The sequence below is a fragment of the Bombyx mori genome, chromosome 18, assembly GCF_030269925.1.
Source record: "Bombyx mori chromosome 18, ASM3026992v2".
NCBI lineage: Eukaryota > Metazoa > Arthropoda > Insecta > Lepidoptera > Bombycidae > Bombyx > Bombyx mori.
The window spans coordinates 4,188,137-4,216,025 of NC_085124.1; the positions used below are offsets into that span (position 1 = coordinate 4,188,137).

At 37.7% G+C, this 27,889-nt stretch overlaps 1 protein-coding gene and 1 non-coding gene across 13 annotated transcripts in view; both read right to left on the reverse strand.

The window, feature by feature from the left end:
• LOC101741393 (uncharacterized protein CG43867) overlaps positions 1 to 27,889 on the reverse strand; it is a 369,159-nt gene that overhangs the window by 150,575 nt on the left and 190,695 nt on the right. The window lies entirely within an intron of this gene.
• Positions 8,723 to 8,794, reverse strand: TRNAM-CAU (transfer RNA methionine (anticodon CAU)). The gene has a single exon. It is a non-coding gene; the product is annotated as a tRNA-Met (tRNA).

A 27,889-nucleotide genomic window follows, 5' to 3' on the forward strand; every position in this document is an offset into this window, starting at 1 on the left:
ATGAACCTAACCTATAAACTTTAGTTATTTTAGAAACTATATCTATATTATAATATTGTTTATTAACATTGTTGACAAATTAGCGTAGTTATCATACAAATTTTGGTAAAAAAGATGTGGTGTCGTGGGACACCAGGTAGGAACGAAGTTCCTTCGGCTAATGTAGAATCGACTCAATTTGCAAAAAAAAAATCGTGCTCAATTTTATGTAGGTTTTCTTGATTTTTCTCTTAAATTTTGCTGATTAGTTTTTATTTAAGTACAGGAAAGTATTTAGGAAATTCAGTATTTTAGGAAATAATAAATTACGTAAAATAGAAAAAAATCGTAATTCAAATTATCAATTAAAATAACAAAATATGTCTCTTTATTTTTGTTTGACAACATAAAATTACATAGAAATAGAAATAATTACAAAATAGAGAGAGAAGGGATGAGAGAACGAAAAGAAAGAAGGAGAAAGAGAAAGGTATTATACACTACTCGCTTGTGTATACGACTGTCGCGCCTGCGCACGTCTCATTTAACGGTTTTATTCCACGGACTTTTTCTTACGGTTTTACTATCACATTTTTTTCAGTTCGGTCGTGCAGCTAAATGCCTATCTCCTCCAAGCCTGCCGTAAGGAACTTCGTTCCAATAAACTTGATAAATTTATCAATACCTTTGAAATCACATAAGCGTTCGCTTAGACATAAAACTTAAAATACATAATATGTTAATATGCATCAAATCACCTAATAAAAAATACATAAATATCTATATACAAACCTATAAGAGCAGATGCGTTGACAGATTGATCTTGAATTAACTATGAAGTAATAAGGGATGCGGTTAGGGACCTCAATACATTAACTATTCAATAGAACAGCTCCGAAATGCTACAGATCGGCGTAATGACCCCAGATTTCGGGGCGATATTCATTAAACCTCTTGTTGTTGTTACGAAATTAAAGTTTAATCAATGCATATAACAAAACAATAGAGTCCGATATGTCGGTCGGTACATTGTATAGTAAAGTTATAGAAATAGAAAAAAAAACAAAGAATACAAATAAAACATAAACCGGTGACTTTTAGAATTGTTGTCTGTCTGTTTGTTTGTTTGTTTGCGCAAATCTTCGGAACGACTAAACAAATTATCAACAGAACAGAATAAATTTGGAAAATAATATTATATATTATTATTATTTTTCTTAGATCGATGAAGGAGCTCACACCCCAGCTGGTGTTAAATGGTTATCGAATCCCACAGACATCAACAAAGTAAATAGCACCAGGTAACTTGAGACATGAGTTAGTCTCAATTTTATAGTATAATGGCTGCCTCACACTTCAATCCGAAACGCATTACTGCTCCACGGCAGAAATAGCCAGGGTGGTGTTACTTACCCGTGCGGACTCACAATAAGCCCTACCACCAGTAAGGTGTTCATAAAAATGAGAGCTTGCAATAAAGTTATCGCTATTAAAAAAATATGGAAATTAACTTGTATACAGTTAGATGTTAAAAATTATATATTAAAATAATATGACATCGTCAATACGAAAGTAACACTGTTAAGTTTTCAGGCTCAACTACTTAAAGGATTTTGACGAAGCTCGGTATGGAAATAGGAAATATTGGGAAAAAATATTTAAGGCTACCTTTCATCCCACTTCTGAACACGGATTTCCGCCCACGATATATGAAGTATAACCCACGCAGGAGAGGCTATTTGCGGAAAGCTTTATAAATGTTATAAATAAATAAAAGACACATTCATTGTATATCATAGAAATAAATAATAAATACTTAAAGGCTTATGGAGAGTATTAAGCGGTAGGCAGCGGCTTGGCTCTGCCCCTGGGATTACTGAAGTCCATGGGCGACGGTAACCACTCACCATCAGGTGGGCCGTGTGTTCGCCTGCCTAAATGGGCAATAAAAAAAAAAAAACTACCCTATTAAGTCGTATAGTACATATCTCACTTATTACCTACACAGAGCGTTGGTCTCTGTTAAACATCCTTCAGACCTTTTGCATTCCTATAATACTTATTATATCGTCCAGTTTAGTTTTAGTGAAAATTAATTTTAACGTTAAATATATCCCTTCACTTTTAAACGATAATTTTAAGGTCGATTACTTTAAGCAATCCCAGTAAATAGAAATTACGTATACTAATACTAACTATATTTACTGGTGGTAGGACCTCTTGTGAGTCCGCGCGGGTAGGTACCACCGCCCTGCCTATTTCTGCCGTGAAGCAGTAATGCGTTTCTGTTTGAAGGGTGGGGCAGCCGTTGTGACTATACTTGAGACCTTAGAACTTGTATCTCAAGGTGGGTGGCGCATTTACGTTGTGGATGTCTATGGGCTCCAGTAGCCACTTAACACCAGGTGGGCTGTGAGCTCGTCCACCCATCTAAGCAATAAATAAAAAAATGCTGTATTGTGCTTGTCTTCCTACCTGTACAAAGCGTAAAGACCAAAGCTAAACAATAAACGTTAGTAGTTTATAAAACATGTGAATTAGAAGGAAGCAGGAGGATGTATAGATTTTAAAGTGGAAAATTTGATGGGTAGTCATATTGATCGACTCTAAATTTTGTGTGTGTTTTAACAATTAAAAAAATGTTAGCACTGATTACCTTAATCTTGTTGCGATTATTGGCGGACAATATTGCGACCATTTATTGAAATCAAAACCATACTATCTTTCAAGTTGGATCAAACTGCATACGGTGTGCAAATTTAATTTAAAATCGGTTAAGTAGTTTAGGAGTCCATCGCGGACAAACAACGTGACACGTGATTTTTATATATTAAGATTTAGATTTCGTAATGAGTTAAATGCAGATCGGTAGGTTTGCGAGCCCGCTCATAGCAATAAAGTACAGAATCAGCGTAAAACTAAAGTTGATTTCCTTATATATTAGATTATTTGGAAAAAAAATAACAAATTAAAATAAATTTGCTTACATGAGTATTGCAGATTTAAGCCAAATTAAAATACGTAGTTTAGTAAAACAAACAAGAAAATATACTGACTCATTAAAATATGAAACCGTCTAGCGCCTACGTTCTTACACAATAATCAGTGAAGTATTATATATAACCTCTAAATTACTACAAACAAAAATGCGTTTTACTAAAAAGATTTACGGTTCGAAATTCGATAGTCACCAAGAAATACTGTCACAGATATGAAAAGAAACAGTGAGGTAATCGTTTTCTATTGGCATCCAAAGACAAAGGCATTGTTTATAAGCATGTAATGTTTTCTGACCTAATTTAATATGACACACCAGCCCTTTTTATGCATAGTTAGTTTATGTTTATTTAATACGTTCTAAATTACATCATGCGGTGTTTGAAACTTATACTAGAGTCACAGTAGGTAAAGTGCTAGAAGAAATTGGATAGACTCGTAGTAAATTTTTCGGGCACATTCTTCAGTTTTTCTAATGAATACTAAAAAGCTACTTTGATTTTCGATTTTCGCGAAATAAGAAAAAACCAAAAATTTGTTTGACATTCCTAAATAATAGATTGTATCGGCTTGATTTTTTATAATATCAAAGCTATCTAATCAATCATGATCTGACTGAATTTAAAAGATAAACAATATTATTATTGTATACCTACAATATTTATTCACATAGACTACTTCGTGTTGTATTTTATTCTAATAATATTTATTTAACCAATACAAAATCAGAAATCACTGTACTGTAGGAGTGGGTAATATCGGTTTTGCCGCGTATCGAGTCGTATCTATATATCGAGGATCAATATCGGATATTGAATCTATATATTTTCTGAATCTATATATTGATGGATGCTAGTAGATTTTCTCGATTCATGATATTTGAGATTTAAAACGATACGCTGATATAATATCGTAGTAGATATAGATTTAAGTCAACGTTATACGGTTGGTTTTCTGATATCAATTTATAATATGATCTTAAAGTAATAAAAAGAACATGAAAATAAAAATATCAAAAAAACTTTCCTTCATGCTTTTACCAGGCTTAGGACTGGCTACATTATTTTCAGTTTTTAGTATTTTGTGTCTTAATTTAAAATTACAAAATATACCAAAAGAGTGTAGATTTCAAAAGTTTAATACAAACACAAGAAATAAACTCAATTATTTGGATTCAACTAAAAATAGAAAAATGTGTACTTTAAAAATCAAACACAAAAAACTTTTAAGTATTTATAAACACTTGTCCAAAAATTCTAGTTCAAGGTCAAAGCGCGTGAAATTAAATTCAACGATGCAAATAGGCTATACTGCATTCAAGTTAGGGTCGAAAGTTGAAACTTCTTTCCTTAATTGTATCCTGCTGATACGCTAAGAATAATCTACAGACATATGGACTTAGATATAAGGTTTACAATTGTATGGATAATGCCTGTTTCTGTTTCATTCATCACATGATATCCCTATCGTGCGCTCACTCACTCTGGCCGATTCGATACGAACGAAACGAATATTGCTGATATTAACGAATCGGTACGATATGCCGATGCGCATCAAATCGAGCAATATCGTGTATCGGCTGATATCGAAATATAGATTTCGATTCACGAATCGGTACGATATGGCGATGCGCATCACATCGAGCAATATCGTGTATCGGCTGATATCGATATATAGATTTCGTGCGGGGCGATATCGGATTCAACGATATTGCTGCGATATATAGATATTGAATCTATATACGATTTATATCACCCACTCCTACTGTACTGCATTTTTTATTTTTTTATTGATTACTTAGACGGGTGAAGTTGACGTCTCAGAGAGATATACATATTTCTAAGTCTTAGTTGTATAATATGACGGCTGTCCCACCCTTCAATCCTGAACGCATTACTGCTTCTGGGCAGTTTTTTTTATTTTTTATTTCTTAGATGGGTGGACGAGCTCACAGCCCCTTGGTGTTAAGTAGTTACTGGAGCCCATAGATATCTACAACGTAAATGAGCTACCGAACTTGAGATATAAGTTCTAAGGTCTCAGTATAGTTACAACGGCTGCCCCATCCTTCAAACCGTGCGGACCTACCTACCCGTGCAGACTCACAAGAGGTCCTACCACCAGTAATTACGCAAATTGTAATTTGCAGATATAGGCAAGGTGATGGTATCTATGAGTGCGGATTCGCAAGTCGCTCTACATCGCGACTTTACTTTCATTATTGTATACGAGTTTTGGTATGCAATCTCCACTCTACGATAGCACGATATCAATTTGAGAGAATGTTGAATGCTGCCCTACCGTAACTTTACTGGTTCGTGTTACGCAACTATGAATGAAATCGAATTGCGCCCACGCCGACAGCACGAGACCTTGAACACATCAGCTGTTTGATAAATATAAAAGTTGATGTTAGAAAGGCGTTATCGACGCTTATACAAGCCTCCTACTTTGTAAATAGTCGCAATCCACGGGCGTTATTCAAGATTATTTATTAGACAACCGCATAATTAATAATCAACTACCTCTTGATATAAAGTCTTCTAAATTGGCATTTTGTATACTACAATGCAAAAATTGCACATAGCAATTGTGTAACTCATTACGAAATCCAAAGAACATTTTTTTTTATTGCTTAGATGGGTGGACCAGCTCACATCCCACCTGGTGTTAAGTGATTACCGGAGCCCAAAGACATCTATCTACAAGGTAAATGCTGCCGCCCACCTTGGGTTATGAGTTCCAAAGGTCTCAGTATAGTTACAACGGCTGCTCCAACATTCCAACCGAAACGCATTACTGCTTCGCGGCAGAAATAGGCAGGGTGGTGATACCTACCCGTACGGACTCACAAGAGATCATACCACTAGTAATTTTTTTAATTAAGTTTATTAACTTTAACATTAATTAATTAAGTTTTTAATATGTTTTAATCTATACTAATATTATAAAGAGGAAAGATTTGGTTGTTTGTTTGTATTGAATAGGCTCCGAAACTACTGAACCGATTTAAAAAATAATTTCACTGTTTGGAAGCTAAGCTATTCCAGAGTGACATAGGCTATAATCCTTTTTGAAAAAAATTAGAGATCCCTACTAAAACTCCAATAATGTAACCTAAGGTGAAAAAAATTACCTAAAATATTATTTATAATGCGTGCCCTGCGAAAACTATTGATGATAGAATAAAATAATTCACTACGACTTTGTAGAACACATTATTATATACAAAAAGTGTTGCGAAAGCATATGTCTAACTAATATAGTTATGCCGCAATAAGTGTTCCTTTATCTATACATATAAATAAAATTGGAGTGTCTGTTTTTAATATTGAAATAGCCTCTTTTTACTGCATGCATATGAATATATATACGGTATATACACTAAAATAACATTTTTTACAATTTTTGTCTGTCTGTCTGTCTGTCTGTTTGTTCAGGCTAATCTCTGGAACGGCTGGACCGATTTTGACGGGACTTTCACTGATAGGTAGATGATGATATAAGGAGTACCTTAGGCTACTTTTTTAGACTAGCTTCGCCCCGCGGCTTCACCTATCAATAATAAAATTTAATGTTTCCGAAGCGAAGCGAGGGCGGGTCGCTAGTTTACTAAATAAAATTAGGATTCGTCATTAGAATTATTCAGTTGCAACTGCACAATTGTTCATCAATTTGTTCAATTGTTCAATAGTTCGAAACGTTTGTCCTCGCTTAAGTGTTGTCTAATTGCGATCGAGTTTTGCAATCGCTCACTGGCCTTAACAAAAGCTGAATTTATATTTCTAAGCTATCTAGATATATCTCTATAATATATCTAAAAGAAATAAACATTAAATACATTAAACAGTATATACGAGTATAATGGATATTATAATAATATTTTTAGAAATTGTATGCGGTTTATTATTTTGCGTAATTTGATTTCGCTTCAAAGCATACAGAAGAGGTTCGTGCTCTGAAGTGGTTGTCTATAATATAATTTATTAATAATTTCTACTCAAGGGAAAAAATAACGAAAATTCTATATGAATACTGCGCAGTCAACGAAGTAATTAAATTAATACTGTACAGAGTAAACTTCTGAATCCCGTACGATTTCAATCTTTAACATTCCCGAGTTAAAGGTCATTATCGTGTGATTTTTATAAATTAATGTTTTTAAGCCCTCGTGCATTCCGCAATTTCCGATTCTATTCCTTTGCATATGCATATATACATTAAACATTGCAAACAGCTACTCGGTAGCTAACCACATTTAACGCACCTCAAGCTTTTTTAAACTTTATTTCAATGAATTTAGAGGTCATAATCGCTGAAATATTTTCAGGAAAAATACAATTTGGCGCTTCCCCAAACCAGTTGCGTTATGTTAGGCGGTGCGCAGCGATAAGCATTTATAAATATAGGATGCAGTTGCCGCATTACTTCTGGTTGTATTATGGCCGACGCGGACAAGTACCACAGTCTAACTTATTTCGCAGGTCAAGAAGACCAGCCGTTATGGATTTAAAAATTTAAATTGGTTGTCTGTAAAGTCGGTTTACGGACAACAGTTTTACGTGATAACGTCATTAGCAGAACTATTCGAACTGCTAGGTCTGACGTCACGCGAGAACGGAGATAAATGTGTCACAAGCCAACGCATGGGTCACCCGTCATCGTTCTCGTTCTCGTTCGTAGATTAACTCACAGACACAGTCCACTGAGTTTCTCGCCGGATCTTCTCACTTGGTCGCGTTTCCGATCCAGTGGTAGATTCTGCGAAGCACGACTCTTGCTAGGGTTCGTGTTAGCAATGTCGTCAGGTTTGAGTCCCGTGAGCTCACCTACAAGCTCGGCGAATCTAGAATAACCCCTCGAGGTTACTAGAATAGGTAGGAAAAAAAGCATGGGCCGATCGTGCCTCTCTATCGCTTGTTCCGCGCTCTCGCTTCCACGCTCAGGCTCAGGCGGAACGTGACACTTTTTCATGTGTGCAGCACGTGTTCATCGATTTTTAAGACGTTATCACGTCAAAAGAATTTTCGACCTCATGGCAAGGAGGGTGACAGCTATCAAGTAGTAACGTCAGTTTACAATAACCACTCGGCCAGGGTGGACGTAAGCATCAATTTATTGTAACCAAATTTCGGCAACTTAATAAGTTATAAGCAAACTTATTCAACGAAACACCAACATTATTGTTCTAAGCACAAGGAAACAACACGTATTACCAAAGCGAATTCAAGATCCTCAGAGCTTATCAGAGGATCCGGAGTCGTTCGAAGTTCAGCGTCACTCTGTTGCTAGGCAACGACACGTAACCAATTCCTAATTTCAATCTGCAGCTGATCTAAGGACTGTTTTATACGAGGAGATTTCTAGAATACGAACAGACGGAAATATCAGGACAGACTATTTAGCGGGAATAAACGCTGCGAATTCGTCATACAAAAGCGCGTGATGGTTTTTGTTTTTTGTCGACCACAAGCGTGATTGTTCTCGAATTTCAACCTTGTTTTTCGTCAATTTTCTTTCTATCTATTATTCCCGATTAATTTTCACAATTATAACAGCATCAAGTTTATTATGTTTTATAAAATTTTATTGACGCAGAATAAAAATGGGGAGTACATAAAAAAATCGTATTTGTCCAGCTCTTAAATCTATTATAAAAAAAAGGTATAACCAACATAATTAAGTGGAATAGAAATATTATATACTCATAATTGGAATTACAAATGAAAATAAAATGCGAAAAAATTAGCAGAGCGTGGTTTCGATCCACGGACCTCTGGGTTATGGGCCCAGCACGCTTCCACTGCGCCACTCTGCTTACAAGGCAAAGTCTGAAATTTTGTAATACTAGTTAACGACAGAATTATTATTTTAAATTTAGTGACGTCATCACGCAAAGATGACGCGCTGGTCACGTTTTTTTTATCAAGACGTTTTAGTTCCGTACAATCTAAAATTACTAAGCGATCTGTTGCTTTTACGAAACACTCTTCAGATATTCTGATAGGGTTCTAAGCCTATGTAGTATTTCCATCCGTTTTTGCGAGTCCTAATTATAAAACTACATTTACGATATAACCTGGGTTATTTTGGGGACAACGGATAACTTATTTGGGATTTGGTAACGTCAAAACAGCTGAGGATATGGACATTTCGGGAGAAAACGGAAATGTCGTAACTTGCATTTTGGATTAAATCACTTTTTACTATATTCTTATAAAAATACCGCTTCCAATAGAATTTGGGTCTAGTTTTCCTACAATTAAATTTTTTCATCAAATTTCAAACCAATTTTCATGTTTCTATCCTCTATAAATATAATATGTGAATTATGAATTTTTTTAAATAGTTTTATAGCTCTGGTGTAAATTTGAGTTCTTCCGTTGATACGAACAAAAACATATTTAAACATTCCAAACATTGAGAACGAACCATGAAAGAAATATGTGTTGCAATTTTAACGGACAAAAGGAAGTTCCGGTTAAGTGTGCGCGTGGCATGATGTTTTTGTAAAAAACCCGGACCCGATACTCTTCCAAGGGTTGAAGGATCGGTTTATGCATGCATGGGAAATTTTAAGCGATTATTCATTACGAAGAATTTTAGTTTTTTTTTTTTCAAATTTAATTTTACCATTCCCATATTCCAATTAATCATCACTACGTAGTATAAAACAAAGTCGCTTTCTCTGTCCCTATATCTGTCTGTCCCTATGTATGCTTAAATCTTTAAAACTACGCAACGGATGTTGATGCGGTTTCTTTAATAGATAGAGTGATTGAAGAGGAAGGTTTATATGTATAATAACATCCATTAAATAGTGCAGAAATCAATAATAAATTACAGTTTCCGAAGCGAAGCGAGGGCGGGTCGCTAATCTATCTTTATTTTTTTGGAGACGCAATGTATTAAAAAATCTATGATGAATCAAAAATCATTCTGTCGGTTTGTCGTTTGAACAAAAATAACTTTGGAAAGACATCAACACCAACACCAAAACAAAAACCACATTTCCACTCATTAAAATTTTAGTAATATAAATCAAAACTAAACTAATGCGATGCCGCGACGAGCTCTGCTTTATGTTTCCTTAAATTAGATCGTGTTTTAATTAATGGTCCTCGCCTCTATAACTCCATCCTCGCTTCAGGACGTGCGTATCAAAGTAATGTATCCAAAATTAAAGTGGCCGCCCAATTTCCGGGGCAAAAATAACATCACCTGTCCCGCAGTCCCCTAGCGGGCTATAGCGTTAAGATTTATCTCGTGTTATACCTGAATTTTAATGTAGCATGCACGTACACGACCTGGGCATGCGAAACTCGGAAATGGACGAATTATGGCATTGTCGTACGTTCGTGGAATCCGTGACTGATGGAACGGGTTTTTGTATTTGGAGATTTTCATTATCGCGCACAATGCATGGTGAAAGTTTACTGACGCACGAAATCTAGAGTGAAATTATTAATTTTAGTGTAAATCTTTAAGATGATAAAATTAAAATGCAAAAATAAACGAATAAAGTAACTGAAACACCAAAAGAAGAAATAGTGATTAGTAAGAATTACTAGTGGTAGGACCTCTTGTGTTTACTGGTGGTAGAACCTCTTGTGATTTACTGGTGGTAGGACTCTTGTCCGCACGGGTAGGTACCATTGCCCTGCTTATTTCTACGGAAGCAGTAATACGTTTCGGTTTGAAGGATGGGGCAGCCGTTGTAACTATATTGAAACCTTAGAACTTATATCTCAAGGTGAATGGCGGCATTTACGTTGTAGATGTCTATGGACTCCAGTAACCACTTAACACTAGGTGGGCTGTGAGCTCGCCCACACATCTAGGCAATAAAAATAATAATTGTAAAGTCCCTTCCTATGGCACTTTGCATTGGATATATGGAGATATAACACAAGGAGAGTTGACGGGTCAAACAGTTGGTCGGTCGTAAAATTGATGCCAAATCAGAACGCATGAATGATACGAGGACATCATGCGCCAACTCCGCACAATGTGGAGTAAATGAAAGTAGAAGAAGCAGTCTAAGGTTTCGAGTGAACGCAACGCCCGTCTTAAATTTTTATTGCAAAGGAGTTCATAGATGTCACAATGTGAATGTCGCCATTAATCTTGAGGCAGACATGGATATTTCCACTGAATGGCATAACGATTGTAATATCCCAATGCAGAAATTGCCAGCGATTACGGAAATTTTTTAATCGTGCAATTTGATATTTGCTACACTACGATAATAATTCTAAAACTAATTTTAATAAAAAGGACGTTAGTCAACACGAATTACTACAGGAATAATCCATCTAAACATATTTACAAATCGTATTAGGTGCTAAAGTGACTTCGATGTAACAACGTCTATCTGTCTCTGACTTCTCAATAGCACTAAGATGCCACCGCTCGTCACTGGCTCCTGCGCCATTCCAAGCCTCTGTTTCATCCCTGTCACGCGATATGACGCCACCAAGTCTCGCCAACTTAAGGCCCTTTTACGCCTGTCTACTTTATTCGTTCATCATTGAAGCTGTTACATGACTACAAGATTCATAAAAATAATTCATCATTATCATCATCATCCGTCCGTTCCTGGACATAAGCCTCCCCAAGATTCGCCACAATGATCGGCTATTCGCAGCCCACATCGAGCGGATCTCGCGATTTTTAGCAGGTCGTTGGTCCACTTCGTAGGAGGTCTACCCACGCTGCCCACAGTTCGCGGTCGCTATTATCTATCTCATTTTTTTTTTTTTTTTTTTTAATTTTTTTTTTATTAGGCACACAATACACATCACAAGCTAAAAAGATACCTAAAAACACAAGTAAAAAGAAACAAAATCTGGCTTGCAACATAAGTCATGTGCGCACGACCAAACAAGATAAAGTGCTGAATTTGTACACAATGTTCCTTACAACTACACGACAAAACAACACGATAACAAAAACTAATCTAACTTATAATGTAAGGAAATAATTTTATTCACAATATACAATTAAACAATAAAACTAAATTAATTAAATTTTTTGTTGCATCATAGAGCTACTCGGGTCTCTTAATTTGAAGATCATGGATATTTGTTTAACGATATACAAGGACTACTACAGATACATTATTCAGAGTTTCATGTGAACATTGACAGTCATCGGAACTGAATTGAGCATATTCATTACCTGACGAACCGATAAAACGTACTGGACTAACCAATGCCGCTGATAGATCCATTCCACACCACTTCCACTTCATTTCTCATGTCATATTCAGCTACATAGGAAATGTATCCAATACAACTTGATACTTCATCGCCCCTCCCTTACTCCCTTTCGGATGGAAATGCTCATGTTCCAAGAAAGCACGGAAGCTCATACTGAAATGGTCGGCAAAACATCAACCAGTATTCAAAGATCCCCGGTTATACGGATATGTATGGGCTATTCAATCGACGAAGGCTTTCATGGAGTTGCAGGTAAATCGGTCGTAAGAGACCAGCGGTCCGGAAATTCGCGATAATGTTGTTGAATTATGGATTTTAGTTGCGTTGCGTCTTCATGAAATTAATTTCCGTTTGTTTACTTCGGGTTCTTTGTTCTAAACTCGTTTTGCATTCATTGCCTTTACTTTGTATCGGAAGAAATGTTGAGGTTGTACATGTCGGCGTTAAGCCAGGATTTACACACATAAGTTCTTTTACAATGAAAATACAATACAATTCTATAAAACTTTAACATTACTTGTTTACAACAAAAAGCCACGCCTGAGTTATTCAGTGGTTTTTACACAATTAGCCATTTTGTGTTGGTTATAGCAACTACAACTTCTTTTATACAAACAAATGTAATTACTGCGAAACAATTCACAAAACATAGCTTAATATCCAAAATACATATTTTAGTGATTTTACATGACTCACATTTAATTTATTTTTCATGAATTACTTTTAAGTAATATTAACTAACATTGTTATTATCCAGCCTAATAATAGATGGCGCCAACAACATCATTGCATAACAATTACAATACTTAATTAAATTATTAGTACTGTTAATTATAATATAAATTATTATTAATATTTATGCTTTATTCATATTTAATCATTTATAAAGTCATTTGTGTTTTTAAACAATAATATAAACATTAAACATATTCTGAACATTTTCACATCAAAACAGTGTCTGCTAATTATTAAATATAGTAGAATAAGTTTTGTTGCTAATAATAAATTAATAATATATTATTATGTTAATTATTGCCAACAGTGGCGTTTGCGCCCATATACACTTGTTTTATGTTCTATTTGTGCAGAATTATGTTCAACTAAATTCTATCCGAACGAATTTATCTGTATTCAATATTTTTATTCCCTTTTTAATGACATTCTTTTTTCAAATTTTATAACCCCAAATCAATAGGCATTGCAAGGAATAACAATTGCAACTCAGTTTTAACTAAATATGATTTACAATGTTATTCCTTGCATGTGAGGCAAGGAATAACATTGGTAGGCAGCGGCCTTGGCATTGGTAGGTAGGCAGCGGCTTGGCTCTGCCCCTGGCATTGCTGAAGTCCATGGGCGACGGTAACCACTACCCATCAGGTGGGCCGTATGCTCGTCTGCCTGCAAGGGCAATAAAAAAAAAAATGTGACGAAATGAAAGCATCTAAATCACATTGTGTCAGGCACAACTTTAAATATATTTTTTTATTGCTTAGATTAGTGGACGAGCTCACAGCCCACCTGGTGTTAAGTGGTAACTGGAGCCCATAGACATCTACAACGTAAATGCGCCACGCACCTTGAGATATAAGTTCTAAGGTCTCAGTACAGTTACAACGGTTGCCCCACCCTTCAAACCCAAACGCATTACTGCTTCACGGCAGAAATAGGCAAGTGGTGGTGTGTCATTAATTAGTTTGAAGCGAGATATATATATGAATTGTCGATAATCCGGCCAAAAAGTTTTTCATGTTTACAATGCTACCAAATTTATTTATTTCCACAAAACACGGCGTGGCTTACTTCGCAAATGGCAGACAGGCTGACCGAGGCGCAGACATTTACATAACTCTCAATTACATTTGGATTTAAAATGGCCGGCACGTGCGTGAAATAGAAATAATAAAAAAAAACATACCGAAGCGATGGGTGCGTGGAACGACCACGCCGGTAATAAAGTTTTATGACCTTTGTGCATTTTGTTAAAACAGACTACTGATGTCCTACCGTAGACATTTTTGTTGAACTTTTCATATTTAACAAACGATGCACTGTCATAATATCACAATTAATTTAAAATGTATTATTATATCCCAATTATGCTTCCTCACGACCACTTTAAGATGAATTTATAAAAAAAAGCACATTAATTGAAAAGCGTGGGGTGCTTTTCGGGATATTATCAAAATAGCCTTTCTACTCATATCTCTTCATAAAATATTTATAACTACTGATATGCACCCCACGCTTTTTTTGCAATAAAATCATTTTTCTTAAACTATTTTTAATTCAAATTTATTTTCTATTTTTAGTTCTATTTTCTATAAAAGCGTATTTTGTTAGTTTTTTTAAACTATTGTTTATTTTTAATTTTGTATTTTCATTTTTCTATTTGTTTTTTAACATTGAATTGTCATCGGTCCTTAATGAGTATGCCAAATTTCGAGTTAATCCGACGTTTTGAAGGGAGTCAAAATCATGTTCAAAGATTCCGTTACATAGGCACTAACACACATACGTCTGAAGATAATAAAAGCGTATTAATGAACGTCAGAATATAATGTGACTGATTCCCTACTAACATTACAATATCGATTAACACTATTTATTAATTTTAAACCTAATTTTAAAGTCAGTCCCTGTATTACTAAAGCGTGCAATACACAAATCAGCCTTGATTATATGTAAAATCCACTTAATAGATACGGTACAACCAAATCTGTATGTATCGGGCATTGGCCACCTGAGGACCGGTTTAAATGAATTAGCATATTGATTGTTTACAGACGTGTTCAGGCATGTCCCTAACTACAAGAGCCCGGGGTTGTTCTGTATAAAATAGAACGACATTTTGCGTTGCAGTAACGAATTTAGTACAATTCGATTCTACAGTAAATGGTGTTCGTTAAAAAGTTTCTATTGAATTTACGTCGGTTTGAACAATTTATTTTTCAATACCAGCATATTTTTTTGCTTATAGCTCACAAAAACATGGAAAGATCGCCGCATAACGCAATCGGCTTTCGAAGTCGTCGTGGCCTAAAAGATAAGACGTCCGGTGCATTCGTGTTGAAAGCGATGCACCGGTGTTCGAATCCCGCAGGCGGGTACCAATTTTTCTAATGAAATACGTACTCAACTAATGTTCACGATTGACTTCCACGGTGAAGGAATAACATCGTGTAATAAAAGTGAAACCCGCAAAATTATAATTTGCGTAATTACTGGTGGTAGGACCTCTTGTGAGTCCGCACGGGTAGGTACCACCGCCCTGCCTATTTCTGCCGTGAAGCAGTAATGCGTTTCGGTTTGAAGGGTGGGGCAGCCGTTGTAACTATACTGAGACCTTACAACTTATATCTCAAGCTCTGAGCTGAGCTCGTCCACCCATCTAAGCAATAAAAAAAAAATAAAAAAACTAAAAACACCAAGGTTCGCTTGATGAGGTGCTTAATATTTCCAATTTTCCTATATGGAGCAGAAACATGGACGATTCATCAAAAATGTCGTAAAAAGATGGACGCCCTTGAGATGTGCTGGAGACGCATGCTGAGGATAAAATGGACTGCTCACAGTGCTCACCGCACTAATGTATCCATCCTCAAAGAGCTCCAAATCAAACAAAGGCTTTCGTCGATTGTGCAATTGCGAATCCTTAATATGTTTGGACATATCATTCGTAATGAAAGCTTGGAACGTTTAGTGGTTCAGGGAAGAGTAGACGGTCGACGCTTTCGCAGCCGATCATCCACAAGGTGGACAGACTTGGTTAAGTTATCTACGAAGTGTTCCCTTACTGAGTGTACACGAACCCCCACAAATAGAGAGAGATGGAGAAGCCTCTCAAAGGCCGCAACCAAACATTAAGACATACGTAACCACGACCTCTCCGCCAGGAGTGTACGACTGAGAAGAATATTTTTTTGTTTGACGTGATAACGCCTTATAAATCAATGACCACCGGCTGCACGCACAAAAAAGTGTCACGTTCCACTTGAGCCTGAACGTGCAAGCGAGAGCGCGGAAAAAGCGATAGAAGCATGATCGGCCCAAATGTTGGCTTGTGACACATTTATCTCTCTTCTAGCCTGACGTCAGAGCTAACAGTTCGAATAGTTCTGCCACTGACGTTATTAAGTAAAACTATCGTCCGTAAACCGAACTTACTGACAATTAATTAATTATTTTTTCAATGAATTAATGAGAAATAGTAATATTCAAATAGTATTAAATATTCATCATTTCGCTTATAGCTGAGACAGGCGGTTGCGCAAATAATGATTGATAATCTTCAAATTTTACGAAATTGTACTGTTTTTTCTTTCGATATTACTGCACCCAAAGTTACAGCAGCACAAAAAAATGACTTTTGTTTACGTAACAACATTGTTCTCAAACAGCACGAGAGTAGATCCCGTAATCATTAAAATGGGCTGTCCGGGCACAACGGTATCCTATGTGACATCATTCATAACGTAATTAAGAGACGGAAAATATTAAAAGCGAAATTTCGCGGCCATTATCTCGTCACAAGCGTTTTGAGCGCCATCTGTAACAAGTCGGAGGACTAATGGAGGTCTCGTGTTACACTCTCGTACAACGCCGTCCTGCTTGCTTTCGTGAGTACTTGAATTGTTCGCGGTATGGATCATCCATATCTTTTCATGTAATGTTATGTCTGTCAACATTGATGTGTTGACGTAGTTCCAATAGAGATATTTAAACGGATAGCAAAATATGCCCAGTGCTATTTAAAGATTTTTTACAATTATTTTGACGTTTCATAGGGTCCGGATATTTTGGTAGACAGCCCGCCCAGATCATAGTTATAGTTGTTGAAGAATAATGTGTAAAATATAGATAGCCCCGAAACTTTAAAACAATAAGTGAGTGTTTAAATAAAAAAATGTGTGTGTGCAAGTCACACACGGTAAAAGTGAAACTTATAAAAAATAAAAATAATCGCAAGGGTCAACCATTCCGCAGTGCAATGGAGCAGCCTCACCCTGGGGGAACCGCCTGCATAGTCACGATATCCCTACGCCAGGTAAATATGAGTTAGCAAGAGAAACTGCGATTCAGGAATTGTTGAATTTACGTTCCTATTGATAACAGACTAAATAGAAATAAAAGTATCTCAGGGCACTCCGAGAGCCACGACAGCGTGCACGGACGTCAAAAAAACACTCTGAAGTAGTCGAGGACGCGAGACCGTGTGGAGCGCTTCGTGATTTGTCGGCGCCGCTCGGAGCCGCTTCGGCAAGCCAATCGCGCCACACTTATTTTTTCGTTGCATTTCATTTCGTTTCATCGAGTTTGAAATCACAACGATCCTAAAGCAGTTTCACTTCAAAAAAATGTAACTATGAATCAAATAATATTTGTCACTGCGCATTTCGTGAGCGCTTCATACCTTTTTTTTTTTTTTTTTCTGGTAGAGGGCCGTACCTCCTACGAGGTCCCCGCGCAAAAGGGGCGCGCGGGGTATGTGAGACTCAACGATCTGCATGGTGTTGTGAGCAGACCGCGGGCCCAAGGATTTTAGGACCCACCCACTAAACGACTCCCCTGCACTCTTACACCCGACGTCCGATCCCCTCCGAGGTCAAAACCCGGATGAGGTAGGGGGGTTACCGCGGTCAACACTACAACCAGACGGCGCGGCTCACCCCAAGGACGCCCAGCCGACGGAGCCTTCGAGGCGAATCGAAGGCTCTGAAACGTCGGCCGTCTCGGTACGGCAGCCCGTCGGGCCGCCCAGACGGTGCCGCTGGTGTCCTGGAATACCCCGCTGGAAGCGCTTCATACCAAATACAACGTATTTTTATGTAAACAAAAAAATGTATAAAACATGCTGAATGATCCCGGTCGGTTCGTTTTTTGTCGTCTGTTTCATGCATTTCAACGGCTGCCCAGTTCGTTCTTAGTCGCCTATTTTTTTATTTTTTTTTATTGCTTAGATGGGTGGACGAGCTCACAGCCCTTAAATGCCTATGTCCAGCAATGGAGTGTTATAGGCTCATAATGTGTACTCAATAAATGTCCACACGATTGACTTCCACGGTGAAGGAATAACATCGTGTAATAAAAATCAAATCCGCAAAATTATAATTTGCGTTTTTAGTGGTGGTAGGTCCTCTTATGAGTCCGCACGGGTAGGTACCACTACCCTGCCTATTTCTGCTGTGAAGCAGTAATGCGTTTCGGTTTGAAGGGTGGGGCAGCCCTTGTAATTATACTTGAAACTTTAGAACAATCATATCTCAAGGTGGATGGCGCATTTACGTTGTAGATGTCTATGGACTCCAGTAACCACTCAACACCAGGTGAGCTGCGAGCTCGTCCACCACATCTAAGCAATAAAAAAAGGGTTCTCAAACTAAGATATTATTACGTCTGGTTCGGTCCATAACTCACCGCAACACAATTAGCCCTGTATGGTGATGACACCCTCGTAAATCCAGGGCTTTCACTGTAAAACCTGTAATAGTGTGCGTAATTAATGAATGATTTACACTTATGCGTCCGCTTGTACCGCCGAGCACAGGCGCGCGGCAAAACTGTTTAAGCGAAATGGCGCGTCACAACAATGACCAGTTTTTATTATACTTAATCTGTAGGCATTTATTTTACGGCGCGAAACTATAGTTTTTTTTTTCCTACCTAAGCTGATAGGCTTGAGAGGCTATATCAGCGTCGCCTTAACTAGTAGGTGAGATCACGGGGCTCAAACCTTATGACGTTGCCAACACGAACCCTACCAAGAGCCGTGCTTCGCAGAATCTACCACCGAATCGGAAACGCGACCAACTGAGAAGATCCGGCAAGAAACTCATGGGCTGTATCTGAAGGTTAAACTATAGTACCAACCTTATCTAACTATGGCACGTAACTATTAAACATATTAATTTGTATAGTTAACCGCAACATAATTGTTTTCGATATGAGTATAATAAAGCATGAAGTTACCTATTCGACTCCACGCGTTGTAGCTTTTGCGTTATTTAAGAGAGTCAAACCTACAAACAAATCTAATTAAAAATTATAGTCGAACAAAAGAAACTTCAGAAAGTTTTACGAAACTTTCATGTTTAAACTGAACTTACTAGGAAATGCACTTTGTGCAATTAATAACGAAGTAGAGAACTTCACAATGAAGACCGTCTTATTTAAACTAAAAACGTCATAAGTTCCTTCAATCACCATATAAAATACGACTATAATAGAACTACAGTAGAGCTGACTTTCAATAGCAGTGCAACAAGTGATTACGCTGTTAATTTGCGATTCGCTCAGGGGAAGAACGGAAAGGAATCACTGTCGGGCTGCTTTCAATTGATAAGTGTAGCGGTTTGATGTGTATCAAGTTTGTTGGGACGAACGTTGAGTGAATTGAATTCTCCTAGTTTCATTGTTTAGCCCTCTCTCTATGTTCAGTTTGTTTATTGTACCTTTTGTATCTCGCAATCGGATACGAGAGGAACAATACATAAAATAATTATTTGTTTAATGTTTACTTTGGTTTTTGCGAATGGTAAACACAATTAAAACTATTTTGGTTTAATCTGGCGTTTATTATTTTTAATTTATTACTTTGGTCTTTATCACTTTCCTTTTATGGATTAAATAATATATATATGTAGGTATTTGTAAGTAACTAGCAGGCCCAGGTTGTAAATAAGAGAGTAATAGTATCACAAAATCTTATCGCGGCGCCAACCCCCACAACCCACTGTATATTTAAATCAGATATTCAGATATTCACTAAAACACAAACAATAAAAACATCAAAATCGGTTCAGCCTTTTAGTCGCGGGTCCCCTTCATATGTAGGTCTGGGGACCGGTGAAGGGGGCCTAAGAAGACGACGTGCAGCTGCTCTGCACGCGTTTTACGCAAGAGCATCCGGGTGATGGAAGGCCGGCTATCCTCGACCCACGCTGGATCTGACCCAGCGGGGTATTCCGTAGGATAACTAACACTAACCGGCGCCATCTAGGCGGGCTTCGGACAGCCTGCCGACCGAGAGGGCTGGTGGTCGTGGCGCCGACGACCGCCGGTCCGGCGTCCCGAGGGGGAGGGTGATGGGAGAGATGTGCTCCGCACTAAACGCTTCACTCTTCCCTGTTTGCCTTTTCATAAGTTCTGTCTCAGAGGCTCGGACGTGGGTTGTTGAGCGACAGGAGGTTTTAGTCGGTTCGACTCCGACATACCCCGCCCGCCATCCCCAGTGCAGGGTGGGAGTCCGGCGATTTCCTCCTGACCAAAAAAAAAATCCTTTCAGCCGGAATCCAACAACCAAGACACCTTCAGAAGACTAACACAGTTAAAATGGTTATGTCATGTTTTTTAATTGAGGTTATCGGGCCTATAGGAATCTCATCATGAATGTTACCACCCCACCCACCTTAAGGTTGAAGAAGTCTGATTTTTTGTGTATAACAGCTGTCTCACATCAGAAGTCCCACGTATTTAAAGATACATCATTATTCATTAAATCAAAATACACATACATCTACCTCAATTCTCTTCGTGCATTCACAAAAGCAAAAGTTACGTATTTAATCAAACAAATATCAGAATTCTAGTAACGTATTCACGTGCAGTTTCCGCAACTTTAATACGTTTTGCTTCAAAAGCGGTTCAGGGCGAGTTCGCATTGTATTTAAACTTTCTACATTGCTTTTGATGTTCATAGCTGTTAATGGGTTTATAAGCAATGCTAAAATACATTAATGTTCGTGTTTTAAATATATAAACAGTATGTACTTATTTCGTTATGTTTAGTTTGGGGAGTGCTCTGCGGAATTGTCATCTCGTTTTTACCATCGTACCGTCCGCCACCGGAGTAGAGTTCATCCATACTACCTGGAGCCATGGCGGTCATCCACAGTGCGTTTCCAGAGATCTTTTTTGCCACGTATCATCCGACTATGGAATGAGCTCCCCTCAACGGTGTTTCCCGAGCGCTATGACATGTTCTTCTTCAAATGAGGCTTGTGGAGACTATTAAGCGGTAGGCAGCCGCTTAGCTCTGCCGCTCACATTGCTGAAGTCCATGGGCGACGGTAATCACTCACCATCCGGTGGGCCGTATGGTAGTCTGCCTAAAAACTCAAAAAAATAAATAAATTTGAAATTGATTTTGAAGAAGAGTTTCTTATTAGTTAAGCTATGGTCGCTGTTGCATCAGGCACTAACAAAAGTGAAGGCAGAAAAACTACAATGAATTAATGTAGTTGTAAATACCTTTTTATATGTTTGACCTATGTCCACATAAGTATGTATGAATCCGCACGGGCAGGTATCACCCTGCCCATTTCTGCCGTGAAGCAGTAATGCGTTTCGGTTTGAAGGGTGGGGCAGTCGTTGTAACTATACTTGAGACCTCAGAAATTACATCTCAAGGTGGGCGACGCATTTACGTTGTAGATGTCTATAGGTGGTGGCCTACTAAGTGGGCTGTGAGCTCATCCACCCATCTAAGCAATAAAAAAAAAATGCATTTATCAAAACTACGCCAACTATCGCACATTATTATATTTTATCTGTTGGTAAAAAAACATATCCGAAGTGTCAGAAATTGTACAAAGTTTGAACTCAATGCATCTCATTAATGAAACTTAAAGTACAGTGAACAAATCTATATACAATGGCTTAATTTATTTTTCAAATACAGCTTCTAATTCCAGTAGGTAATATCAACACAAAATTTTGTAATATCTACCTTAAAATGAAGCACAACTTTAAGTAAAATAATTTCTTAAAATTACAGGACTGAGATACGTTGACCTCTCTTCGTAGAACGAAGATTAATAAACCCTTTCAGTCTGTCCCCAGACATTTAGTTTTATTGGAAAATCTTAAAACATTTCTGACTCCAAAGTATTTCGAAATTCATCAGATATTTTAAAAGCAAGAAATTCTTTCGTTAAAAGTTTATCTAATTTCAAACGCTACCTCCAAATTGTCAATTTTTCGTTTAATCAAAATCAGAATTGGGATCAATTTAAATAAAAGGGTTTTGTTAAAATTATTAACTTTCCCAGCTAAGCTGAATCTCGTGGTCGCATTTTGAAATGATCGTTATGTTCATTAATACAATCCTCCCAAAGCTTTTAAAAGGTTGTTTTAGCAACATGTGCATCTATGTATTATTTTTTTAAATACAATTGAAATCTTTAGCGGTCAGTGACATTAAAAAATGATGTATTTAGATACACTGTAGGCAGCGGCTTGGCTCTGCCCCTGGCATTGCTGAAGTCCATGGGCGACGGTAACCACTCACCATCAGGTGGGCCGTATGCCCGTCTGCCTACAAAGGCAATAAAAAAAAAAAAAAAAAAACACAGGTTTAAGTGTACGAGTAAATTTGCAATTTTCACGTTCCTGCTTTGTGTCCAGCCTCAACAGCTGCGTACGTGTAAGAGGCTCTAAGTTGCCTATAAAACAGTAGTTTTACAGACCAGTATATGACAGCACATAATCTCGGAACCAGCACGCGTCACTGCACTATACCATAGCTTTTTCTTTCATTCGAGTAATGCGAAAAATATGTCGAAGGCCGAGTGGGCCGCATTCGGAATCCATCATAAATCACTGGCCGGCTCTGTGCAGAATGCGCTCGTCGGTCCGTGCTAAATCCACCCCTGGACAATCAAATGTGGCACAGAATCGATTCGGAACAGTAAGACCAAATTTATTCTTGAAAACAATTCTGATATTTTTATTTCAAACTCTACATCTATTGTTTTTATTGCCCTTATAGGCAGATGAGAAGGCCTACCATATCGTGAGTGGTTACCTTCGCCCATGGACTTCAGCAACGCCAGGATCAGAGCCAAGCCGCTGCCTACAGTAAAATTCAATTTTTTTCTTTTTTTTCTTTTGATTTTTTGACACGACTATATATATTAAAAATCACGTATGTTTTGAAACACAAATATGTTAATAAAATGCGATAATGGTAATAAAACTCTTTGTCTTTTTATTTTATTGGAAGTGGATAAAATTCTGGAAAACAACCATAAAACAAATACATATAACAATAATAATAATATGTCGTAACGAATTTGTGTTACGGCTTCATCTATTCTGTGTCTCGGATAGTCGAGTCCATCCGAAATATGTTCAGAAAATACCACATCCGGCTTCATAAAAACAATACGTAATCTTGGAAAAAAATGTTGGGTCTCGTATCTGGAATGTATTTGCATATTTTGTTGGACATCTCTGAAATAAGTTCCGGTTACGGAAGCTGATAGATGCTATACCCTTTTTTTATTGCTGCGATTGGTGAACGAGTTCACGGTCTATCTGGTGCGAAGTTGCCGGAGCCTAGACTCCTAACAATGCGAGTTCCAACACCCAGTTTGAGGAATGAAGTCAAAGTCTAGATTGTAGTTTTTTTTCTTGCCTAATCGTTTCAAACTACACGCCGGTTACGCGGCTTAGCCTGGGACTTGCTAATACTAGCCCTAGCAAGAGCAGTGCTTCGATGAATCTACTATTACATTATATAAAGGTTGTCTCATTCTTCAGACCGGAACGCGTGAATGATTCGCGTCAAAAACAGGTAGGAAAATGATGGAAATAATCGGGGTGGATTTACATTACGCCCTAATTCAATATTAAAGATCTTTATTGACTTTATTAATATGTACTTCACAATATCCAGATTCACAAGTGTGTAGCTAGGGTGTCATCATCATCATCAGCCTGCGGCAGTCCAATGCTGGACATAGACCTCTCCCAAAGCTCGCAACTGAACCCGATCTTCATTCTACGCATCCAGTTACTGCCAGCTGCCCTGCGCAGGTCGTCGCTTCATCTAGCAGGAGAGCGTCCCACACTGCGTTTGCCGGTTCGCGGTCTCCATTCCAGAACACATCTACCCCAACGGTTATCGGTTCTGCGACATATGTGACCAGCCCACTGTCACTTCAGCTTACTGACTCTGTGAGCTGTATCGAGCGATACAGTACTCTGGTAAAATAACGCATGCAATGCAGCCAGCCCCCTGAGTTTCTTGCCGGATCTTCTCAGTGAGTCGCGATTCCGATGCGGTGGTAGATTATGCGAAGCACTGCTCTTGCTAACCCATTCCGCGTCAAACGCATTCACTAGTGAATTAAAATTTTTCAAACCTTCTATTTAGTGACTTCGTGTTAGGAATCATCAGTTTTATTTTTCAGTAGGTAGTCTTTGATTTCGGGAGCCGGTACCTCATCACAAGAAAAATAGTATTATTTTTCTATTTCTCTACATGAATTATTTCAACACGAAAAGACATCTTATGACCTTAATATCATCATGAATACGAAAGTGAAATATGCTGTCTGTTACCATTTGAGACAACGACAACAAACCGACGATTTTAAAAACCATAAAGAAACACGAACATCCCCGAAATTCTACCAACATCTCATGTTAACACCATAGTAAAATAAACACTCGTTTACACTGCAAAAAATACTATATCTTTTACATTGTACGCCCATGTACTTTACACAAATATCCAGTTACACAAGACCTAACATTACACTTTCGTCGCGAAGACAGAAAGTTCTTTTTAAATCGGTTCGTACCTGAAAAGCAGTACCATAAGTAACCATCAAACATCCACGCGTACTTAGAATAAATTTTCAATAGCCTTGTTCAAAACAACCTTGAACCGTTGCGCCTTATCTCAAGGTTGTAAAGTAGAAAATACAATAGCTTTTCGCTCCCCCACAAAAGTTTCGGCAAAATTTAAAAGACAGGCACACAGCATAGGTTACTTTGTTATTTTTATCTCTCTTTGTATTCGTCAGTTATATTCGGATCGTTAGTTTCTTAAGGATTTTACTTGGTAAGCTTATCTTTAGAAACTCGATTCTATAATGGCGATGAAATGTTAAAGTTTGATCTTAATGGGTTTTTAATACTTTATTTCGGAGGCTACTGGGTTCATCTATGATTGATGGCCTCTTTTGAAGGGCCTGGAGAAGTTTCATGTTTCGACAGAATTGGATGTATCATGTTTTAATTACTTATCGAGTTACAAAAAAAAATACTTGCCAAGGTTCATTACGTAGCACTAGTAGTAGAAATGTTCTTTAGAAACACGACGGGAAATGATTTTTTATTAATTTATTTCTATTATTAACCAAATTCAGAGTTCTCAACGAGCCTCGTTTATCCAAAATTTGGTTCGGTAATATCTAAACTTACTCCGAACTAAAATTAGATTTAAATTAACGCTATTAACTTTGATATGTATGATTGTATAAAAATGATAAAGCAAGTTTTATTTTTATGATTCTGAAGTTTTAATTTTTGGTAACAAATATTCGAAACGCTGGTCTTTTTAGATAGATACAATGTACCCAGCTATTTGTTTAACTTTAAAAATAATCAGTTACGACTATAAACGAAATCCCCCGAAATTAATGAAGAAAGGTACAAAGGAACTTCAAATTTAGAAGATTAAATTTTCTAAAACACATCCCAGCTAACAAGTACGTTTTACTTAACAAATGATAGCATTCAAAGCAATGGGCCCAATATATCGCGGCAGGTGCGCTGCTAGCACGGGCTTTAAGCGAACGAGCTAGCGAGTGAAGGCATATATGTAATGAGCCGGAATAAGAAGTTCTCGCATTATGCTAATGCTCCTCGGAAAGGGTTGTTTGCGAGCTTAAAGGATTAAAGCGACTTAATTTTTAAAGCAACTTTTTGGGGAGAAACCTTTTAGATGTTTTTTTTGTGGGTGTCAACACCAATTGTGCGTTTTTTTTTTTTTTAATTTTGTCACCAAAGTAATATTTTTTACTGCCAGATATGTTTGGGTAACCAATAATTATCAGAAATTCAGCCCCTGTACATTTTACATTACAATGTTAACATTTTACACAAAACCCAAATAAATTACGCAATTTTATCTTGAGACACTGTTAGCAATCATTTCAATAACTCAAATATCTTAATGAGAAAACAAAGAAGAAGATTCAATAATGTATGTGTTCGAAAGAGATGGTCTGTAGATAAAGGGCCCTGTGTAGTCGGTGTGATGGGGTTATACCTTATTGTAGATCTTGGGGCATCATTGAAATCAACCTAAACGATAATACTCAGTACTAATAACCAGCGATGTGACATGAAGAGTGGGGCAGCCGTTGTACTAAAAAACTGAGACATAGAACTCATGCCTTGAGTTGGTTAATGGCATTTGCTTTGTAAATGTCTATGAGGTCCAGTAACCACTTAACACCGGATAGATAGAGAGCTCGTTCACCCATAAAAAATGTATGTAGTCCACGGTACTTAACTCTACTCCCGACACTTCCTGCCTCCATGAATTATGATGATCAATCTAGATAATGTGGTCTAGAAGCATGATAAAACCTGTCGTCAGGAATAATAAACAAAACTGCACTATGCCTCTAAAATCATGGAAAAAAGAAGTTAGATTTTTTAAACTCAGAATTCTAGTATTTTATTGTCCAAACGTAACATAAATTCTCATAGTTCACGACATATTTCAGAAACTTTTTAATGTTGACATCTCTATAAATTCAGGGTTTGTTTTGTGAGAGAATTCTTACAACGGTTCACAAATATGGCATGTCGCACGCTAACTGTCGAGATACGACCAAATATTTTCGTTTTGCAGACGAAAGCGGACGTAGGAAGTTAATGTCTTTCTGAATGATAGTATTTTTAGCAACTGTTCTACCTGTACCTAGTATTTTTAGCAACTGTTCTATCTGTACCTGGTATTTTTAGCAACTGTTCTACCTGTAGGTACCTAATATTTTAGCAACCGTTCTACATGTACCTAATATTTTTAGCAATTGTTCTACCTGTACCTAATATTTTTAGCAACTGTTGTACCTGTGCCTAGTATTTTCAGCAACTGTTCTACCTGTACCTAGTATTTTTAGCAACTGTTCTACCTGTACCTAGTATTTTTAGCTTTTTTTTTTTTTGTTCCCTACCTATGCTGATAGCCTTGAGAGGCTATTTCAGCGTACCCTAGCTTGTGTAGGTGAGCTCGCGGGGCTCAAACCGGAGAATTGCTAACACCGCCCTAGCAAGAGCAGTGCTTCGCAGAATCTACCACCGGATCGGAAGCGCGACCCACTGAGAAGATCCGGCGAGAAACTCAGTGGGCTGTGTCTGTGGGTTAATTCGCTCGTCGAGCCCTTCGTCGCAAGCGACGGGTTCGGCGAGGACGGTGACCGGTGCTTGTATTGCCTAAAAGCACCGTTAATGGATCAGGAGGATCCGTGATGACGTGCTTTGGGCGACGTCGACGGTTTACCAAACGGTCTACAGGATCGGGTATGTAGTTTCCGGCGGCTACGACAAGAGGGTTCTCATGTCGTGCCGCCTTCTCAAAGTGGCGCAGCGATGCCGACTGTAGATACTTACTGACGGGGTCGAGCTCCAGGTCATCGTGGAGGTCCACGTTCCTCTGGAACCATGGTGCTCCGACGGCTATCCTGCAGAATCGGGATTGTATAACCTGAAGGGGTTTCAAGTTGGTGCGGGCCGCGTGAGCGAACACTACGCTTGCATACGTCATGACGGGAATATTTTTAGCAACTGATCTATCTGTACCTAGTATTTTTAGCAACTGTTGTCCCTGTACCTAATATTTTTAGCACCTGTTCTACCTGTACCTAATATTTTTAGCAACTGTTCTACCT